Source organism: Rhinoderma darwinii, chromosome 13 (genome assembly GCF_050947455.1).
Source record: "Rhinoderma darwinii isolate aRhiDar2 chromosome 13, aRhiDar2.hap1, whole genome shotgun sequence".
NCBI lineage: Eukaryota > Metazoa > Chordata > Amphibia > Anura > Rhinodermatidae > Rhinoderma > Rhinoderma darwinii.
This window is the reverse complement of record NC_134699.1, coordinates 10688910-10711533: the sequence shown is the minus strand read 5'-3', so window position 1 is coordinate 10711533 and position 22624 is coordinate 10688910. Positions and strand designations below refer to the sequence as shown.

At 44.5% G+C, this 22624-nt stretch overlaps 1 long non-coding RNA gene across 2 annotated transcripts in view; it reads left to right on the top strand.

Annotated features, from left to right (window-relative positions):
- LOC142666471 (uncharacterized) overlaps positions 1-22624 on the top strand; it is a 65736-nt gene that overhangs the window by 2769 nt on the left and 40343 nt on the right. For both annotated transcript variants that reach the window (XR_012851695.1, XR_012851694.1), the window contains exon 2: positions 18027-18084. This is a non-coding gene — a long non-coding RNA (uncharacterized LOC142666471). The remainder of the gene's footprint in view (positions 1-18026; positions 18085-22624) is intronic.

The window sequence follows — 22624 nt, the reverse complement described above, 5'->3', positions numbered from 1 at the left end:
CTGACCAATTACATGCCTTGCTGTTCAGTTCATCAAATGAGCTACTATTAAGTGTAATTATCGCTTCCTTCCAGGGGTAATTACACAGCCTCTGCTCGACCACCGCGCCGCCATTACCACGCGGGTCTGGGATTGCGTTGCTACAGAGACCTTGTATTGGCTGAAGAAGTTGCTTTATTTTTTTAATTTTTTGGTATCATTTGTTTTGTAAACATGCGAAGACCTTAGGCCTTATTCGCACCAGCGTATTTCACGTCCGTGTTACGCGCGTTAAAACAACGGACGTCACGCGGACCGATGAAATTTAATGGGTCCATTCAGACATTCGGTGTCTTTCACGCAGCGTGTGTCCGCTGCATGAAACTCACCGCATGTCCTGTACTTGTGTGTTTTCTGCGCATCACGCACCCATTGAAGTCAATGGGTGCGTGAAAATCACGGACAGCACACGGACGGCATCCGCGCACTGTCCGTGATTCACGCAACAGTTGCTAAAGAAATGAGGAGAAAAAGGAAAACACCTCCTTCAGGTTTTTTTTTGCCGACGTAAAAAACGCGTGAGATACGGATGACATACGCGCGTAAAAAACGCAGACGCGCACCGCACACGGATGTAACACGGAACTGTAACGCAGGAAAAACTGCGTTATTTACACGCGCAAAATGGATTGTTTGCCATACAATGCCAGCGTAGGACATATGGTAAATCTGGGCATGGGCTAGGGGTGGAAGAAACCCAGTAAAAGGCAATACTACTTTCCAAATATATTTTTTCATACATTTTCTACCAAAACACTCTGGACCAGTCATTTTACAAAGATATAGTAACAAAGTTACATATATAAAACATAGTTTTGCACTATACAGGGCTCCGGGCGAAGAAAAAAATCACTTGGATACTTCTGATATTTTTTGGTCGCCTTTAGTTGCAGATTTTGAATTGTTGTTTTTTTTTACGCTTTTCTCTTTCTTTCTTTTTTTGCTCTTCAATCAAATGAGAAAACTGCTGGCAAGAACCGCTTGTTAGAAAAGTTTTACATTTATGATGACTTTATCTAATGAAAACTAAAACTCTGTATCTGTAAAGCCTTGACTAACAAAATGTCTAATATGTTTTATTGTTAAGATAACTGATATTATATATGAGGAGGGGGGCAGCTGAATTTTGGAGCGCTGATTTTGCTGGATTGATTTCTCGGCACCATGTCACATTTGTAAAGCGCCTAAGGTACCAGTACAGTGGTAACCCCCCAAAAGTGACTCCATTTGGGAAACTACACCCCTAGAGGCAATTCGGGGCGTTTCCCGCCACTGATTCCGACATGGTTTCTGCGTCAAAATCAGGGCCAAAAACATTGTTTGAACGACCACTTACATTAGATTGTGGGCTGACCGGCGGCAGCATTTACACTAGACTGTGGGCTGACCGGCGGCAGCATTTACACTAAACTGTGGGCTGATCGGGCGGCAGCGTTTACACTAGACTCGGCTGATCGGCGGCAGTGTTTACACTGGATTGTGGGCTGATCGGCGGCAGCGTTTACACTAGACTCGGCTGATCGGCGGCAGCGTTTACACTGGATTGTGGGCTGATCGGCGGCAGCATTTACACTAGATTGTGGGCTGACCGGCGGTAGCGTTTACACTAGATTGTGGGCTGATTGGCGGCAGCATTTACACTGGAATGTGGGCGGATTGGCGGCAGCATTTACACTAGACTGTGGGCTGACCGGCAGCAGCGTTTACACTAGACCGTGGGCTGACCGGCGGCAGCATTTACACTAGATTGTGGGCTGATCGGCGGCAGCATTTACACTAGACTGCGGGCTGATCGGCGGCAGCATTTACACTAGATTGTGGGCTGAGCGGCGGCAGCATTTACACTAGATTGTGGGCTGATCGGCGGCAGCATTTACACTAGACTGTGGGCTGATCGGCGGCAGCATTTACACTAGATTGTGGGCTGAGCGGCGGCAGCATTTACACTAGATTGTGGGCTGATCGGCGGCAGCATTTACACTAGATTGTGGGCTGAGCGGCGGCAGCATTTACACTAGATTGTGGGCTGATCGGCGGCAGCATTTACACTAGACTGTGGGCTGACCGGCGTGTTTACAGACATAATGTAGATGTAATGTTTTGTACAGATTAATATCTGCTGGTGATAACATTTGGGGTTGGGTGTTTATCCCGTCCTCTGTCCTCTCACCTGATGTGTACGACATTGTCCACTGTAGATTTCCTTCTGTTCATGAACCAGGGAGATCTCGATGAACATGCTATACGTCTCTCTCACATAGGAGCGTGTACCTGTGCTTCTCTTTTTAATAACATTTAGGATTATCATCAGTAAGCGACCTGTGCAGTCTCCTGGTATAGAACACAAGAGAGTAAAGGGGAGACCCCAGGTAGTTGGCAGACACACTATTAATTGACAAGAGAGAAAGAATCGCCCTCAGGCGACAAGCCAAATTTCCCAACTACCCAAAAATAAAAATAAATAAATCTTTATTAGCTACTTGTAGCAGGACAGACCACACATACAAATTTAAAATTCTCACTACCAGAGGACCAGATAACAGTGATTTGCCTGTAAATTCAAGCATTAGGTAAATACCAATAGAGCACGTATCATTAGGTCTAGCAAGTTAGATCCAAATAATCAACTAGATGGATAGTAAGTCCGGTCGATGATAGGAATTAAAATAAGATTAGAAGCCCCCCCCCCGACATGTTTCGCTACTACGTAGCGTCCTCAGGGGTACACGGGGCTAATGGCGACGCGGCGAGACGGAAGCTCCTGATATGGACCGGTAGATTGACGTGTAGTGGGGGTGTGTCAAGAGAGACAACCAATTGCGTCATGGATAACAAATCCGTGGTATGGGGAAGGAGGATCAGCGAATAGAAGACAGAATAAGGTTGGCAAGTAACAGACGAGCTGGGGCGCAAGCGCAGAGGAACAATTCCGAACTTAGTGTATATATGGCAAGCCGAGTCCAAAGGCGCTCATTGGCGCATGCGCAGATCCAGTATTTTGTGACTTAGACAGGGAATAGCAGTTTCCCATCGGATTACCAGCAGGAAAGGCGCAGGCGCAGCAGTGCAGTATGTGCCCTTTAAAGAAAAGAGTAAGTAAGGTGAACCAATGAAAGAGGGATAGAAACGCAGGCGCAAAGGCACAAGATCTGAACTTAATGTGTATATAGTATGCCGAGTCGAGACTAGGTGGCGCATGCGCAGAAGTACTATATTGTGACTTAGAGGTCGAGGGACAGTGGTCCCAGTCAGCAATCACACTAATAAACTATGGGAAAATAATCTCCCATAGGGTTACTAACACATAAAGCGCGAACGCAACAGCGCAACATGTGCACTCTGAAAGAAAGAATAAGTTAGAGTAAAATAATGAAACAAGAAGAAGAAAGTGTTAGGCGCAAAGATACAGAGTCTGAACTCTGTGTGTATATGGTATAGCGAGTCTACAATGGCGCATGCGCAGCTATACTATTTTGTAACTAAAACAAAAAGGGTCAAGAAACAAAAATCACAGTAAATGATTACATTAGTGAACTATAGAAAATGGCATATCCTTTCGGATTGCCATTAAAGAAAACGCATGCGCAGACAAACGCAAAATGTGCACTTAAAAAAAGAGAGGAACAGGTCTCCCTCTACATAGAGGCCGATATCAACGTCCCTCCATCTCAAACCCACAGAAAAGACAAAGACGCATCAGTATAGGGTAATCCTTTCGGATTGCCATTAAAGAGGCTCTGTCACCAGATTTTGCAACCCCTATCTGCTATTGCAGCAGATCGGCGCTGCAATGTAGATTACAGTAACGGTTTTATTTTTTAAAAACGAGCATTTTTGGCCAAGTTATGACCATTTTTGTAGTTATGTAAATGAGGCTTGCAAAAGTCCAAGTGGGTGTTTTTAAAAGTAAAAGTCCAAGTGGGCGTGTATTATGTGCGTACATCGGGGCGTTTTTAATACTTTTACTAGCTGGGCGCTCTGATGAGTATCATCCACTTCTCTTCAGAACGCCCAGCTTCTGCCAGATCACGCTGTGACGTCACTCACAGGTCCTGCATCGTGTCAGACGAGCGAGGACACATCGGCACCTTAGGCTACAATTGATTCTGCAGCAGCATCAGCGTTTGCAGGTAAGTAGCTACATTGACTTACCTGCTAACGCCAAGGCTGCTGCAGAATCAACTGAAGCCTCTGGTGCCGATGTGTCCGACACGATGCAGGACCTGTGAGTGACGTCACAGATCTGCACTGCCAGAAGCTGGGCGTTCTGAAGAGAAGTGGATGATACTTCTCATCAGAGCGCCCAGCTAGTAAAAGTATTAAAAACGCCCCGATGTACGCACATAATACACGCCCACTTGGACTTTTACTTTTAAACACACCCACTTGGACTTTTGCAAGCCTCATTTGCATAACTACAAAAATGGTCATAACTTGGCCAAAAATGCTCGTTTTTTAAAAATAAAAACGTTACTGTAATCTACATTGCAGCGCCGATCTGCTGCAATAGCAGATAGGGGCTGCAAAATCTGGTGACAGAGCCTCTTTAAAGAAAACGCATGCGCAGACAAACGCAAAATGTGCACTTAAAAAAAGAGAGGAACAGGTCTCCCTCTACATAGAGGCCGATATCAACGTCCCTCCATCTCAAACCCACAGAAAAGACAAAGACGCATCAGTACAGGGTAAGTATCAAATACCAGGTCCAATAGATACCAACATCATAGAGGAGGTCCATATCAGAGATATCTGATCCGGGGGGCGTGGCTTAGCGGCATATGTGAGAGGACGCAGGAACCGGAGCTCCCGCTGCCGATATCCTAGAAATCATCCTGAGACTCCACTATACTAACGCGGACATACCTGTGGTGAAAGAGGAGACGGCGGTGATCCTGCAGGCACGATTTTGGATCCGAAGGAGGCTGTTATGACCCGGTCCAGGAAGTCTAAGGCGGCAGAGGACGGTGAGCTGGGGCTGCAAGATGGCGTCGACATGTGCTCGTATACAGAGAGCAGGGATGTGAGAGGGGCGGCGGCATCCAGGCTGGAGCGCTTCGCCAGGAAGACCCCTATGAAACCTGAGGCAGATGGAGGAAGGTTGGATGGAGGGAAGGAACAGGCTGGCCGTTCAGGCTCGAGATATGAGCCGCTGCGAGCACAGATGGAGTCAGAGGAGGAGGAGGAAAATGGAGGAGACGCTCCAAGTGATTCAGGAGGAGGAATGGATGGAAGTAAGCAGAGCTTGGACAAGCAGGGCCCCACACTGGCAGATGTTTTTTCGGCGGTAAGCCTGAGTAATACTACGCTGGCTAAACTTACTTGTCAGGTGGGGGGAATCAAAGAGGATCTGTCTATTATACGCCATGACTTACAGAAGGTGTCAGAGCGCACAAGAGCGGTGGAGGGCCGAGTCAGTAACTTAGAAGATGGCATGCTGCCCATGAGACGGGATGTAAATGCGGTGGCGGAGGATGTAAAGTACCTCTTATCTAAAGCTGATGATTTGGAGAATCGTTTAAGACGAAACAATGTGAGGATGGTGGGAGTTCCTGAAAAAGTGGAAGGGTCCAATCCGGATTCCTTTTTTGAAAAATGGCTATTGGAGGTTTTTGGAAAAGATTCGCTGACCCCATTATTTTCAGTGGAAAGGGCTCATAGAGTACCCACGCGTCCTGGCCCACCTGGGCGGCCACCGCGACCTGTTCTGGTAAAGCTGCTCCATTATAAAGATAGAGATATAATTCTTCGACAGGCCCGGGAAAGGCAAGATATTCGGGTGAACGGTGTGAAGGTGTCATTTTATCCGGATTTTTCTGCAGAAGTCCAGAAGCGGAGGATGCAATTTCTGGACATAAAAAGGCGGCTGAGGAACCATCGGGTTCAGTATTCTATGTTGTATCCTGCAAAGCTTCGGGTGGCGGCATTGGGATCCGTGCAATTCTTTGAAAATCCAAAAGATGCACTCAGATGGCTGGACAATCATGAAGATCGCTTACAGCAGGATCGAGAGGAGGCGGCGGCGTGATCAACAGGCGGAGGATTAAAGAGGGGACTCTGCTCTGCAAGGAGGAAGATGAGTTACATGAGGGCATAAGGCCTTGTTGTTATGCATTTATATGTTGATATAAGGTTGGGCTACGGTCCATATATCATTGATGGTTGGAGGAGAAGAAAGTGCTGTCAGTTCAAGGGCAGAATGGGATGTTGGAGTTATAAAAATACTAATTGTTTATTGAGGAGGAGGTAGCGGGAGGTTCTTGGTTCTGAAGGATAAAACTGTAGGGAAACAGAATGTGTCTCTACAAAGTGAGCGGGAAGCTGTGGGGTCATAGCGGTGAAGGTTTCTTCGCTAGCCCGGGCCCTCTTAGGAGGGTATGTTTATGGAAAGTTGGGGGGGTTAGGGTGGGGGGAGGGGAGAGGTTTTGGAGGGAAAGGGAGGTTGAAACACAGTACTCTCTGATGGTCACTGGAGGTAACAGGAATAGCCACTGTCAAAAGCAAGAAATGTTCAGATGGGGGGTAGGGTAAATTTGTTGTCCTGGAATGTGAGAGGTATGGGGGAGATAGCTAAAAGGCGAGCTATATTTGATTATATGAAAGGGCAGTCTGCTGGAGTGATGGGCTTACAGGAAACCCATCTTACTGCTGATACAGTGCACCAGGTGCACAGGGTGTGGATACAACACAGCTTCCATTCTTTCCATTCTACATACTGAAGGGGGGTTAGCCTCCTAGTTCATAGAGATGTGCCATTTAGCTGTTTATACTCCTTTAAGGATAGGGAAGGTAGATATGTCGGGGTGCATTGTAAATTGTTTAATTGGGAATGTATAATTGTGGTGATGTATGTACCTCCCCCGTACTCTGTGGTCCCAATAAGAGAGGTGTTGGAGAAACTGGCTGGATGGCCTATGATACCGACCATATTGATGGGAGATTTTAACAACATAATGGATAAGGGGTGGGATAAATTTCCAAACGGGGGGGGGGAGAGATATTTGTCTAACGAGGTTTGGTAAATACATGACGGAAGTCGGGCTCACGGATATTTGGCGGGTAAAGTGGCCTTCTACTACGCAATACTCGTGTGTCTCATCTACATATGGATCACTGTCCCGAATAGATCTAATGTTTAATAATGGAATGGGGATGGAATGTGTGGAGGGGGTGGAATATTTGCCGCGATCACTGTCTGATCACTCTCCAATGTTGTTAAAGCTCCGAACAGGTTTACAGACGGGGGGGCTGAGAATGCACTGGAGGCTCAACCCATTTTGGATACGCTTGGTGGGGGAGGAGACCATAACTATGAGCCTGAGAGAATATTTCGAATTTAATAAGGGTACGGTTCCTACGGATATTCTATGGGATGCTATGAAGGCGAATATAAGGGGGGTGTATATAAGGGAGATCACACACATAAAAACCAAGACAAGGCAAGTGGGTCAACATTTGACAGACCGGGTGACAATAACAGAGGTGAGCCACGTTACCAATAACACTGCGGAAACCTTAGCCCAATGGAAGGCTGCTCAAAAATTGCTTAGGGAACATCAGATGGAGCAGGCAGCTAATAAAAGATTGTTTTTGCAACAAAAATACTACGAAGAGGGTGAAATGACGGGCAGATTGTTAGCAAATATTGCACGGCCGGCGCGGGAGAGTGCGTTCATCCATCAGCTACAGACAACAAGTGGGACTCTGGTTGGAGAAACAGGGGATATATTAGGTGTGTTGACATCATTTTATAAGGAACTATATCGCACTAAGGTGGACTATTCGGAGGATCTTCTGTCAGAATATCTGGCAGAAATGACATGGGTTACTTTGGGGGAGGAAGAGAGGGAGGGGTTGGAGGAGTTAATTACTTTAGAGGAAATACAGGAGGCGGTGAGCACTATGGCAAATGAAAAGGCTCCAGGGATAGATGGTATACCCACTGAATTGTATAAAACATATGGAGAGACGGTTTTGCCGGAGCTACTGGAGGTGTTCCAGGATAGTTTTGCCAGAGGGCGTTTACCGCAGACAATGTATGAAGCTGCTATAGTTGTGATTCCTAAAGATGGGAAAGATCGGACGCAACCTGACTCTTACAGACCGATATCTCTGTTGACCGCAGACATAAAAATTTTAGCTAAAGTACTAGCTAATAGGTTGTCGCGAGTAGTGACTAAAATCGTAGGGATGGATCAGTCGGGATTTATGCCAGCTCGTTCTACAGCAGTTAACTTACGTAGGCTTTTTTTAAATTTACAGACAGATGATCCGGATGAGCGGGGGAGAGCAGTGCTGTCGTTGGACGCCACTAAGGCGTTTGATAGTGTGGAATGGGGGTACTTGTGGGCTGTATTGGAACGGATCGGTTTTGGACGGAATTTTATAAAGTGGGTACAATTATTGTATAAGGAACCGGTGGCTCGGGTTAGAGCAAACGGAAGGATGTCAGACTCTTTTAGGTTGGAGAGGGGGACGCGACAGGGATGCCCACTTTCTCCGTTGCTGTTTGCACTGGCAATTGAACCCCTAGCAAATATGGTAAGACAACATCCGGGGATAGAAGGGTTTCGTTGTGGAGAGCTGGAAGAGCGAATAGCACTATACGCGGACGATATACTGCTGTTCCTGGGGGAGATAGATCATTCATTGCCAGTGATAATGACGATATTGGAGAGGTTCGGCAGATTTTCAGGGTTAAAAATTAATTGGAGCAAGTCGGTGTTGCTACCACTCCAGCCAGTAGTTACGCCATTGATAGTTGGAGGAATTGAAGTACCGTGTGTACGGAAGTTTAAATATCTGGGAATTACGGTATCAGCAAGGGTGCAGGAATTTGTTGAGTTGAACGTGATACCATTAGTGAATAAATTAACAGATAGGACTAAAGTATGGCTTGGGTTACCGCTGTCAGCGCTGGGACGGGCAAATCTCATTAAAATGATTCTGATGCCCCAGGTTCTCTATATTATACACAATGCCCCAGTGTGGTTGCCTAAATACTGGTTCAGGAGAATACATAATTTGTTTAGGGACTTGGTGTGGAAAAGGGGGATCCCCAGGATTAAAATGGAAAAGTTACAATTACCAGTAGAACAGGGGGGGTTAGCTATTCCAAATGCGTGGATATATTATCTAGCAGCCCAAATACAACACTTCAAAGGATGGAAGAATAGGGAGGAGTGGAACTCTAGTGGGAAACTGGTGTACTATTTGGGAAAGAGAACGGATTTATTAGAGGCCATGGAGTCACATAAATTACGGAGGGAGGCGAGAGGGAAACCGACTCTGTTATTACTACATAAAGTTTGGTGGGAAAGTAAAAAGATATTGGGGGTTACAGGATGTTCCAACTATATGCCTCTATGGAATAATCCATATCTATGGGAATTTAATATTTTGGAAGGATTTCAGGATTGGGAACAAGCAGGAATCAGATATGTACACCAGTTATACGAGGGAGGGACTCTCAAGCTTTTTGCACAACTTCAGGAAGAGTTTGGACTCTCACATCAGCGGTTCTACCAATATCTCCAGCTAAGGCATGTGACGCAGGCACAAGAGAGGATGGTGGACTTGAGCTGCTCCACTATGGGAGGGATGGAAAGGGTGCTGGGGGCACAAGACACTAAAGGGATTATTTTGGTGCTATATAGTATGCTACTTGCCAAATTCCTAGGAGACCCACTGGTAGAGACTAGACGTAAATGGGAAGAGGATGTAGGGACTATAGCGGATGAAGAATGGGAGGAAATACTCGGATCGCCCAAAATAGTCTCTATTAGTGTAGCGCACAGGAGGTCACAACTCTTTCTATTGCATAGGGTATATAGGACACCTAAGGTGTTGTGGCAAATGCGAATTAGAACAACAAAGGAGTGTCCCAGGTGTATCTTTGATGGGGCGGACATAAAACATATGTTTTGGAGCTGTCCGATACTAAATGTATATTGGAAAGCAGTTAAAGGAATGATATCTAGAGTATATGGTAGAGATTTTCCACTGGAACCTAAGATCTTTATATTGGGATGTATGGGGGAGGAAGGAGGAGATGGAGTGGAATTACTGGCTATTAAAAAGGTTCTGTATCACGCTAGGAAATTAATTGCAAAATATTGGCTGCAGGCGGATCCCCCGGAGGTGGCTGAATTAGTTGGATATGTTAACCACACGGTATCACTGGAACACCGAATATATCTGAAAAGAGGGGCAATTCATAAGTATGATAAGCAATGGAGTAAATGGGTTAACAATTATAGTAATGTGACACATTAGATGAGATTTGAAGGAGGGCTGACGTATCTATCTGATCAAGATATGACGGGATCACTGGTTGGAATACAGAACGGATGGAAAGGGTGGAGGAGACTGGCGAGTCATGAGACAGAGGAGGTACTGTGAGGGGGGGGGGAGTTCGGTTGAAAGGGGTAGGGATGGGGATGTATGTGAAGGTGCAATTAAAGATGATGAGAATGCAAAGTGTAATGTAATTGCAGGAATTCTGTATCAAGAACAAGATGCTATACTGTTACTTTGTTTTTTCTTCTGTTGGAAGATTTCTTTGTACTTTACCAGAAATGTAAAAAATGTATAATACATGTTGTATTCTCAATAAAAACTTGTCTGATTTAAAAAAAAAAGAGATATCTGATCCATTCATAAATTGTGGGATAATAATTTTCCCCTATATTTATAGATACATATATGCCGCCATAGATGTGTAGTGCTTATCATAAGGGTAAATATAGTTGACATCTATAAGGCCCTCACACTAAATGTGTGGGGTCAGGAAAATGATCACCAAAATATAACATTTTGAGATAGGTACGGCAGGGAAAAACACTATAAAGTATGGAGCAAGGGGCACTGTGGCTATAGTATATCCACTATATTTTTGCTGATGAGAGGGTAAGTCTAAGCTCATAAGAAGGCACTAAAAGTAAAACCCTCATTAAGACCTATGGGAGACATGGTATTCAGACGGTAAATCCACCGTGCCTCCTCCTGTAGGAGTCTACGGTCAAGATTACCAGCTCTGGGGCTCATTTTGATCTGGGTAACTCCCCAGAATTTAAGTAGCCTTGAATCACCCCCATGATACTCATGGGTATGTCTTGAGAGGGTAGTGTCTTCCTTATGGTTGATGGTACTCAGATGTCTAGATATACGTCTTCTCAGTTCTTGCACCGTTTTTCCCACGTACAGCTTGGGACATGGGCATCTAGCAATATAAATGACCCCTTTGCTCTGACAGTTAAGAAACTGTTTAATGGAATATGTTTTGCCATCAGTGGGATTGATAAAGTCTTTAACAGTTGGCATGAAGGGACAGAAAAAACACCTACCACAGGGGTGGAACCCTTTTACTGACGATGTGAGCCACGTAGATGGAGTACTAGTTGGAGTTGAATGGTGACTATGTACCAGAAGGTCACGTAGATTCCTCCCCCTGCGGTAGGTGATGCTAGGATTAACAGAGAGAGCACCCTTCAGGTCAGGGTCAGCAGTGAGTATATCCCAATGTCTACGTAAGATTTGGGAGACTTGAGGGGAGCATACATCGAAAGTGCCAATGCATCGAATGGCACTAGATGATCCAGTCTTGGTAGCTATAGTACCCCTATTAGACAAAAGGTCAGTTCTCTGGGAGGCCCTCACCCTTGCGTAGGCCCTATGCAGCCATTTTTTGGGGTATCCACGTGCTCTAAACTTATGGTAAAGTTTGTCACATTCCAATTGAAAAGATGTTTCACTAGAACAGTTTCGTTTTGCTCTTAAGTACTGGCCTATAGGTATCCCTTTCTTAAGGGCTGGGGGATGGTAACTTTTTCACTTCACATATCTCCTTCTGGGTTAGATATATAGATGACATCCTCATCCTCTGGGATGGGGATGTCAACACCTTCAATGACTTCATGTCTATACTCAATACTAATCATATCGGCATGAGGTTCACCTACGAGATACATGACCATGCCATTAACTTTCTTGATCTCAAGATCTCTTTGGATCCTGGTGGCGGTGTCCAAACTGACATCTTCCGAAAGGCTACAGCCACAAATATTCATCTACACTGGGATAGTTACCATCCCCCAGGCCTTAAGAAAGGGATACCTATAGGCCAGTACTTAAGAGCAAAACGAAACTCCATACTTTATAGTGTTTTTCCCTGCCGTACCTATCCCAAAATGTTATATTTTGGTGATTATTTTCCTGACCCCACACATTTAGTGTGAGGGCCTTATATATGTCAACTATATTTACCCTTATGATAAGCACTACACATCTATGGCGGCATATATGTATCTATAAATATAGGGGAAAATTATTATCCCACAATTTATGAATGGACCAGATATCTCTGATATGGACCTCCTCTATGATGTTGGTATCTATTGGACCTGGTATTTGATACTTACCCTATACTGATGCGTCTTTGTCTTTTCTGTGGGTTTGAGATGGAGGGACGTTGATATCGGCCTCTATGTAGAGGGAGACCTGTTCCTCTCTTTTTTTAAGTGCACATTTTGCGTTTGTCTGCGCATGCGTTTTCTTTAATGGCAATCCGAAAGGATATGCCATTTTCTATAGTTCACTAATGTAATCATTTACTGTGATTTTTGTTTCTTGACCCTTTTTGTTTTAGTTACAAAATAGTATAGCTGCGCATGCGCCATTGTAGACTCGCTATACCATATACACACAGAGTTCAGACTCTGTATCTTTGCGCCTAACACTTTCTTCTTCTTGTTTCATTATTTTACTCTAACTTATTCTTTCTTTCAGAGTGCACATGTTGCGCTGTTGCGTTCGCGCTTTATGTGTTAGTAACCCTATGGGAGATTATTTTCCCATAGTTTATTAGTGTGATTGCTGACTGGGACCACTGTCCCTCGACCTCTAAGTCACAATATAGTACTTCTGCGCATGCGCCACCTAGTCTCGACTCGGCATACTATATACACATTAAGTTCAGATCTTGTGCCTTTTCGCCTGCGTTTCTATCCCTCTTTCATTGGTTCACCTTACTTACTCTTTTCTTTAAAGGGCACATACTGCGCTGCTGCGCCTGCGCCTTTCCTGCTGGTAATCCGATGGGAAACTGCTATTCCCTGTCTAAGTCACAAAATACTGGATCTGCGCATGCGCCAATGAGCGCCTTTGGACTCGGCTTGCCATATATACTCTAAGTTCGGAATTGTTTCTCTACGCTTGCGCCCCAGCTCGTCTGTTACTTGCCAACCTTATTCTGTCTTCTATTCGCTGATCCTCCTTCCCCATACCACGGATTTGTTATCCATGACGCAATTGGTTGTCTCTCTTGACACACCCCCACTACACGTCAATCTACCGGTCCATATCAGGAGCTTCCGTCTCGCCGCGTCACCATTAGCCCCGTGTACCCCTGAGGACGCTACGTAGTAGCGAAACATGTCGGGGGGCTTCTAATCTTATTTTAATTCCTATCATCGACCGGACTTACTATCCATCTAGTTGATTATTTGGATCTAACTTGCTAGACCTAATGATACGTGCTCTATTGGTATTTACCTAATGCTTGAATTTACAGGCAAATCACTGTTATCTGGTCCTCTGGTAGTGAGAATTTTAAATTTGTATGTGTGGTCTGTCCTGCTACAAGTAGCTAATAAAGATTTATTTATTTTTATTTTTGGGTAGTTGGGAAATTTGGCTTGTCGCATGAGGGCGATTCTTTCTCTCTTGTCTCCTGGTATAGACTCTCTGCTTGTATACTGGGGATTTATAACCCTTCCCTTTTGCTTACATAGGAAGGTGGTATAAAGGGATTTTTTAGATGGACAGCTTCCATGATTAGCAATCTATCATAGATGGAAAGTCATTAAAGGGGTTGTCCAGGATTAGAAACAGTAGCCAGGTATTCAATCCGCCTGGAAATTTTCTGCGAGCATCTACGTTTTCGGGTTGCTTTCTATTAATATCTGTGCAAGTTATTGCCTAAATTATTAATTATTAACTAAATACCCCCCAAATAAAACAATCTGACTCCTTAAATCCTCTAAAGCTAACAGCAATTTGTCCTTTCGTGCTATAACAGTAATAGACATAACACTATTTCCTTATTACTGTATCCTATGAAGTACAGATGTCGTACAATTCGAATAATCCGGCATCCCCACACACCGGAGTAAAAGAAATTCTGGACAAATGGACGTTTCACATATACATTATACATACAAGCGCACTTATGTGTGTCTGTGTGTGTGTGTATATATATATATATATATATATATATATATATATATAGGTTGTAGCGCCCATGGCCGCGGGCCGTCGGGTTTAGTCACCTCCCGACGCCCGCAACCATGGATCTGTGAGCGATGGCCTCCGTCTCCCTCCTAGGAGATGCCAGCGCTCACTTCCGCTCCGTTCGGCTGGGTCCCGTAGGGTGCGCGCGCATGCTCGCGCCCGGCCTTAAAGGGCCAGCGCGCGCAATTAGGAAATCGTCATCACTATCAACTGCCACGATTTCCTAGTCTATAAGAAGGCTCCTGGCCTTCTAATCCTTGCCTGAGCGTTGTTAGTCTTTCCCAGTCTGTCTCGCAAATGGTCCCTTAGTGTCTCCCGTTCCAGCTGTTACCCGTGCCGTTACCGTTCCTGTATTCCGTATTGTTCCTGTGCCTACCAGCGTTTAAGTGTCTTCCGCCACGTCAAGTGTCATCTGCCACGTCTAGTGTCATCTGCCACGTCAAGTGCCATCTGCCACGCCAAGTGTCTACTGCTTCATCAGATACTGCCCACCACGTCTGGCGCCACTTGCCGCACCTGCCTCCATCCGTGCTGAAGCCACAGCCACCGCCCGGACTATTTCAGGTACCCAAGCATTACTGTCTGCCATTTACTTCCGCATAGACAGTGACCTGGTCAGCTGCCTCCCCGCTACGGTGGAGCGGCCTAGTGGGTCCACATACCCTGTGCCCGTGACATAGGTACTGGTTGGTGGGCGGCAATTGCCAATCATGTATAATTATTCCTGTTGGCCTTAGGGCATCCTTCATACTATAGTTAGGCATATATCTGTAGGTGTTGCAGCTTGTCAGGATAAAAATCCTATTGTAGGATTGAAACGTTGCTGTTGTATCTGGAGTGAATAACCCACCATTTTTTTCACATTGGAGTGCTGCAAATTTTCTTTTGCTATATCTTACATTCCGTCCGACAATCGGGACGTTTTGCTGGGCACCTGGTCAATGATTTCTTTGTGAGTGCTGCTGCCTTCTCTTTTGCTAGCTAGCTAGCTATATATATATATATATATATATATATATATATATATATGTACTGGTTGGTGGGCGGCAATTGACAATCATGTATAATTATTCCTGTTGGCCTTAGGGCATCCTTCATACTATAGTTAGGCATATATCTGTAGGTGTTGCAGCTTGTCAGGATAAATTTAGAATGCAATCATTTTGTCGGTTTCAAGTAAGCTACGGAATATACGCCGCCAAATCTAAAATGATCTTCTATACATAAAAAATCAACTGCTATAGAACAAAGGGTGTTGAGTGATGTTCCTGATCCTATAGCGCCATCTTGTGGAATAACAACAATTCCGCAGGATAAAAAGTGTAGTAGGCGCCCAATGACTTTCCTTTGGCAGGTCATGTCACACACACTATTTGTGGCGTTGTTCTGAACCACACGTGTAAGAAAAACGCACTGTAAACACCAAGGTTAGAGCCAATAATGTAGCAAAGACTCAACAACTCTCGGTACACTACCATTGGGGAAGTTGGTAAAATGCTATTCCAGGGGAGTCTGACAACGGAATTGATAAGGACACTGCGCCTGACACTTAGGGCTCATTTACACGAGCGTGATATACGTGCGTACGTGTCGTATGCACCTATATTAGTCTATGGGGCAGTGCAGACAGTCCGTTAGTTTTGATCAGCGTGAGTCCGCTGAAAAAAAACTCACGACATGTCCTATCTTTGTGCGCTGTTCGCGCATCACGCATGCCGCACGGAGTCACTTCCATGTGACGCGCGTGATTCGCGCAACAGCTGTCAAACTGTGAATGTAAACAGAAAAGCACCACGTGCTTTTCTGTTTACAAACATCCAAATGGAGTGTCATAATGAAAAATCACGCAGCCGCGCATCATACAGGGCTGACACACGGAGCTGTTAAGTGCCTTTTGCATGCGAAAAACGCAGCGTTTTTTGCGTGCGAAAAACGCACACGCTCGTGTAAATGAGGCCTTAGGCTATGTTCACACAGGGCGGATAAGCTGCGTAAAAGACAACAACGTAAATTTGCCCTGGGCGCCGTAGGGAAGTCCAGCAGAAAAACGGCAACAAATTGTGGTGCAGTTTTTTGGCCGGAATGTCCACTGCGGAAAACAGCATGTGTAAAAAAAAAAACACATACTTACCCTCTGACGTCCTTCAGCCCGGCCTCCTGGGATGACGTTTTTTCCCATGTGACTTCTGCAGCTTGTGAATGGCTGGCCTGGCTGAAGAAGCACCGAATTCTGTGTGAGTAGAAGATTTTATTTTTTTCTGAGTGACGTTTTTTGCTGCGGAATCGCAGCTTTTCTGCTGCAAAAAGCGCAACATCTGCTATTTCTTGCTATTTCTCTGCAACAAAAACGCATAGATTACGCAAATACAATTGACATGCAGCGGAATAGAAAAACGCACCGCAGGTCAATTTCTGAACATTTTTCCCGCAGCGAGAGTGAGATTTGTTTTAATCTCATCCACTTTGCTTCGACTGTGTTATGCTGCCGATTTTCCGCAAGGCAATCCGTTGCGGAAAATCCGCAGTATTTACTCTACGTGTGAACTTACCCTTATAGGGTTACTCTGGCCTGTTACTTGTATTTGTGGGGATTATTTGGTTGTCTCTTATGGGGGCACTCAAAAAGGGGCTTGTGCAAAATCTGCAACAGCGCGCATGTGTGTATTGCGGGTGGGTTGTTTGACCTGGTTTTTATTCCACATTTTGAGGGTATGTGGCTGCTGCATTATTTTATATGCGTGACGCCAGGATCACACACGCAGTTTTTGGCTTCGTTTTATATTTTCAGCCAAACACTGTAGTGCACACAAAAGAAAGTCAATGCATTCATTTTCCTTTATACCTTTCCTTTCTTTTGGATCCACTTCAAAATACTGAGCCAAAAACTGCATCAAATCTGTGTGTGATTCCAGCCTAACCAACCAGACAATCATCCTGTGTGAACCCAATGTACCAATCGTTAAAGAGGAACCGTCCGCTCTCCTGACACGTCTGTTTTAATAAATATGTCTATTCCCCATAAAACGATAATTCCGGAACATTTTTTCATAGAACTCTTCATTGTGCTGTTCCTCTGTTGTTCCTCCTGGAAATGTACAAACTAATTCCAAGCTGGGCGTTACCATACCCTTGTCAACAGGATATTCTCTGTAACAGTGCCTTTCCCTTCTTAAGTCTAGGTTCATCTTTAAACACTATTTTATATGTCTTTACTTTATTTCTATGATTTCGGGCGTCTGTGTAGTGTGTCGGGCCTGTGAACCAGATGCACAACACACATCTCCATATTGAATATGTACGTATCTTGCGGTTATATGTAACTAAAGCGTAGTCAACAGATGAAGAAAAGTTTTGCAACTTTTTGATACACTTTGTGAGGCACTCACCCTTTTGACGATCTCTGCTTGCTGTCAGTACATAGAAACATTCTCGTCTAGATCTGAAAACCTTGTCCTGACCATGTCAAACCAACAGTAATGTTAAATGGGCCGGTGTGTTTAGGGCAGGTTAGCAGCCTCCATTTGCTGACTGCAAGCAGATATTTTGAAAATGGTCAGAAATTGAAACCCAAAGTATAATAAACCGCTGCAGAAATTTTCATTATACAATGAATACACTTCATTTCCATAACACCCGGCATTACCACACTTTATTTTAGTTTGTGCATCACAGTCTAGTAATACCTGTTCTTTAATCTACAGGGCAGAGATAAAGCCGGACAAGGTCGCCAAGACGAAAATCTGTAACCAGATAAAAAAAGTTAAGTGACCATAAAAACAGTGCATTCACGTAGTCTATTATATTGTATAATGTGTATTATAAGTCAGTCTGCCTCATATCGAGTCCTCGTACTGTCTACAGCAAAAGTCACATACACACGGCCATATTACAGCTCAATATAACCTCCTGGTTGTGCATAGTCATAATAGGGTACGTACCCATAGACTTCTTATTTCATCTGAGGGTTTGCTCCATCGGACAATGTATTACTGAGGTATTTCTAGGGAAAATAAACTCCAATATAAGGTGCATGCCATGCCAAGTGCAGGAGGCATTCTCTCTAGGATTTTTTTTTTATTATGTATTAATATATTTGAGGCCCTTCCCTCCTGATCTGCTGCTGTGAAAGATTTCAAATTGCATTCAATGAGAGATTCTGTGTACGGGAAGTGATACGGTGTAAATGCATAGTTGCCAACATTTTCAAAAAATTTCCAGGGACACTTAGGCCGAGTTCACACGAGCATGTTCGGTTCGTAAAAAAGATGATTACAGTACGGGACAGGTTTCCCGCAACAAGGCAGGGACTCCTAGCGTCATAGATAACTATGATGCTAGGAGCCCGGCTCCCTGCAGTGTGTTCAGTCCGGGAAATACTGCCGACATACGGACTAAACACGCTCGTGTGAACCCGGCCTTAGGGTATGTTCACACGTAGAGAAAACAGCCTCTGATTTTTAGCTGTTTTTAAAGTTGAAAAAGTTTTTTCAGGCGGTTTTTGGAGCGGTTTTTCTATTGACACAATGAAAAACAGCTCCAAAAAATGGCTCAAGAACTGACATGCTACTTACGGGGCGTTTTTATATGCGCCATTCTTTAAAGCGGCGGCGTAAAGAAATGCCCCATCTGAACGAAACTATGGAGGCCAGTATATCTCTCTGGTTATTCGCTTGTTTACAGCCAGGTGATGTCTCACTTTATCACTAGGGCTAGGCGATATGTGCTGACCACCACTGGTAGTGTAAAAACCAGCGTAGATAGTGCCACACTCAGTGCCCCCTGTAGCTGGTGCTCCAAACTGCACCCTGTAGATATTGCAACACAGCCCCGCTGTAGATACTGCCACAGTGCCCTCTGTAGATAGAGCCATACTCCCCGCCCTATAGATAGCACCATTGGGGCTCCCTCTAGGAGTAGAATCCCCAGCCAGAGCCGACACTCCGGACTGGGTTTCCTCTCCGGGAGGAGCCCCTGACGTCCCTGTCCATATATGGATAGTGACGTCAGGGGCATCTCCAGAAGCGGAGTCCGCTCCTGGAGGAGTGAATGACAGAGAAAGTGGATAGTATATTGATATACTTGGCCTTTCAGTTCCTTACCATTTTCAAGATCACTGCATGCTGTCAGGGAATAGAAACATCCAGATTCTGAAACCCAGGCATTTAGAAGAAAGAGCGACAAGGCTATTGGGTTTCTATGGACTGGCAAAATGGTTCACCTATCTCTATAGGCCACGCGCATATGTTTTCTCATGGCTTCCTCAGAATCTAGGAAGCTGCTTGTTCTTGATATCGTTGGGGTACCAGCTAACAGACTACCACTGCTCTTTTGTTATGACTTTAACAATTGCAAAACCCCTTGAAAAGACCCCCTGCACATGGGTCGGATTTTACTTGGGAAACTCTGCAGCAAGTCCGACCCAGACACCGCAGGAAATTCCAGCCAAAAGTCTGCACCAAATAGTGTTTGATCTGGTGCGAACATTCGAATGGATTTGCTGCTGCGGACACCAGATACGAGATATATATAAAAATAAAAAAAAGGTAATACTTCCCTTCCCTGGTCTCTCATAGTGATATACGTCACTACTCCCAGGCTGGTGTCAGTGCTGCCGACCTCCTCGGATGCCATTTTCTTCCATATGACCTTTTTAGCCTGTGAAGTGGTGTATGGATTTATACCTGGACTTATATAGACATACCATTATTGGACAGTTCCCGGACTTAATTATCTATGGCTTTGCTCCATATAGCTGGCCACACATTAGACATTTGTCGGCCGATCCCGTTGCTTATCTTGCTCACCCTATTGATATTACATGTTCGTTTGGATGAGCTCAACCTGCAAGCATAGGGGTGTAGTCAGGGAATATAAATTGGCCGAGAACTATTATGTATATCAATCATCTGTGGTATTGTTCATACGACCGATCCCACCGGCAAAATGCCAGTCTATACGGTCAGATAAAAAAAAAAAATTGCAATGCACTGGCGCAAAGTGGCCAACGATCGCCTGTAATAGGCCGTTCATGCCATATACATAAAGTTGACAATGGGCGATTTTTAACCTGACAGATAAGATTTTGTGGCAGACAAGTCTGACGTTGGCAATCGTCGATGGTCAAAATCCCTTATTTCTGAAAAGTTTGATCTGGTGTATATAGCCAGCTATAGTCTTATTAATCTCCATCTATCGTGAAGCTCCTACTTTAGCTTAGTCTTTCATCAATAGCATTGTTTACACTACACATTGCATTCGTCATAAAGTAGCCCGTACATATAGTCAGCAGACAGCCATCTCCTCCTATCCATATGCATGGATAGCTCTGATCTATAGCTGGCCATACACTTAAGAAACAATCGTACGTTGGATTGGACGGACGGTCTAACCATCGACGTGCCGGATTCAACTGGGCGAGCTGTGACATAAGTAAAAATAAAAAAAAAACGTGACCAGAATACGCTTGCGCAAATTAAAGAATGATCGGCCGTAAATTCAGCAGACGATGGACTAAATGAATCCAACATCACAGATTTTTTTTAAATAGTCCGCCAAATTAGTCAAAAACTTCCATCTGATGTGTTAAGCCAGCTTAAGTCTGAGCATGTGTATTTACCATCATACGGATTGAAGAATACGTTTCTGCCAGATAGTTTTGGCACTGCAAAGGATTGGCCATTTTTAAATGGCAGAATTCCATAATAGCAGACGTCAGGAGTCAGTCAGGCTGCCTCTGCCAATACGGTATATGTCAGCCTGAGGCTGGGTTCACACGGCCTGTTTTCAGACGTAATCGGGCGTTTTACGCCTCGAATTACGCCTGAAAAGACGGCTCCATTACGTCTGCAAACATATGCCCATTGCTTTACGATGTTCTGTTCAGTAAAAATACGCCTGCGTCAAAGAAGTGCATGTCGCTTCTTTGGACGTTTTTGGAGCCGTTTTTCATGGACTCCATTGAAAAACAGCTTCAATTACGTCCGTAATGGACGCCGCGAAAAACGCAAGTACTTGCAAAAACGTCTGAAATGCAGGAGCTGTTTTTGCCTGAAACAGCTCCGTAATTTCAGACGTAATTTGTTAAGACGTGTGAACATACCCTTAGGTTACAATAGACAACTCTGCAATGACATGGATAGTCGCAACGAAAGTAAAGGCGTGTGTAAGAACAAACAGCCTGCAACCCGATGTAAACAATAAGGGAATGTTCACACGGCTAAAAATGAGGGGGCTGAACGCCTACAAACATCTGCCCATTGATTTCAATGTGAAATACGGCGTTCTGTTCCGACAGGGCGCTATTTTACGCCTCATTTTCAAATAACGGCCCGTAAAAAGAAGTGCAGGTCACTTCTTGAGCCGTTTTTGGAGCAGTTTTTCATTGACTCAATAGAAAAACAGCTCCAAAAACGGCCGTACAAGACGCAGCAAAAAATGCAGGTTGCTTAAAAAACGGCTGAAAATCAGGGGCGGTTTTCCCTTGGAAACAGCTCCGTATTTTCAGCCGTATTTTTTTAAGCGTGTGAACATACCCTAAAGAGGCTGCAGCGCTCGCAAGAGCAACACGGCCCCTTCAAACATCTGATTGGCGGGGTGCCAAGAATCAGGCCCCCACTGATCTAATATTGATGGCCCGTCCCAACGATAGGCCATACATTTTTAAGTCCTGGGTAACTCCTTAAAGGGTAAGTTCACACGTAGCATAAATACTGCGAATTTTCCACAACGGGTTTAGTTGCGGAAAATAGGCCGCAAAATACAGTAGCAGCAAAGTGGATGAGATTTGAAAAACATTACATCCACACGCTAAGTAAACGATGAGAGGAAAAACGGCTCCTGCGGTGCGTTTTTTAAATCCGCAGCATGTCAATTGTATTTGCGTAATTGCTGCTAATGTGTTGCAGATTTTCCCTACTGATCGCAATGGGGAGGTAAAACCCACAACAAAATAGATGTTAATATGCAGTTGGGTATCAGCGATTGATCAGTGGAGTTTATAAAAAAAAAAAAAAATTGCCAATGGCAACCGATCAAGTAACTCTTATCAATAAAGAAGTTAAAGATGGAAAACCCCTCTAAAGAGTCTCTGTCACCACATTATAAGTGCCCTGTCTCCTACATAAGGAGATGGGCGCTGTAATGTAGGTAACAGTAATGCTTTTTATTTACAAAAACGATCTATTTTTACCACTTTATGAGCGATTTTAGATTTATGCTAATGAGTTTCTTAATGCCCAATTGGGCGTGTCATTACTTTAGACCAAGTGGGCGTTGTACAGGGGAGTGTATGACGCTGACC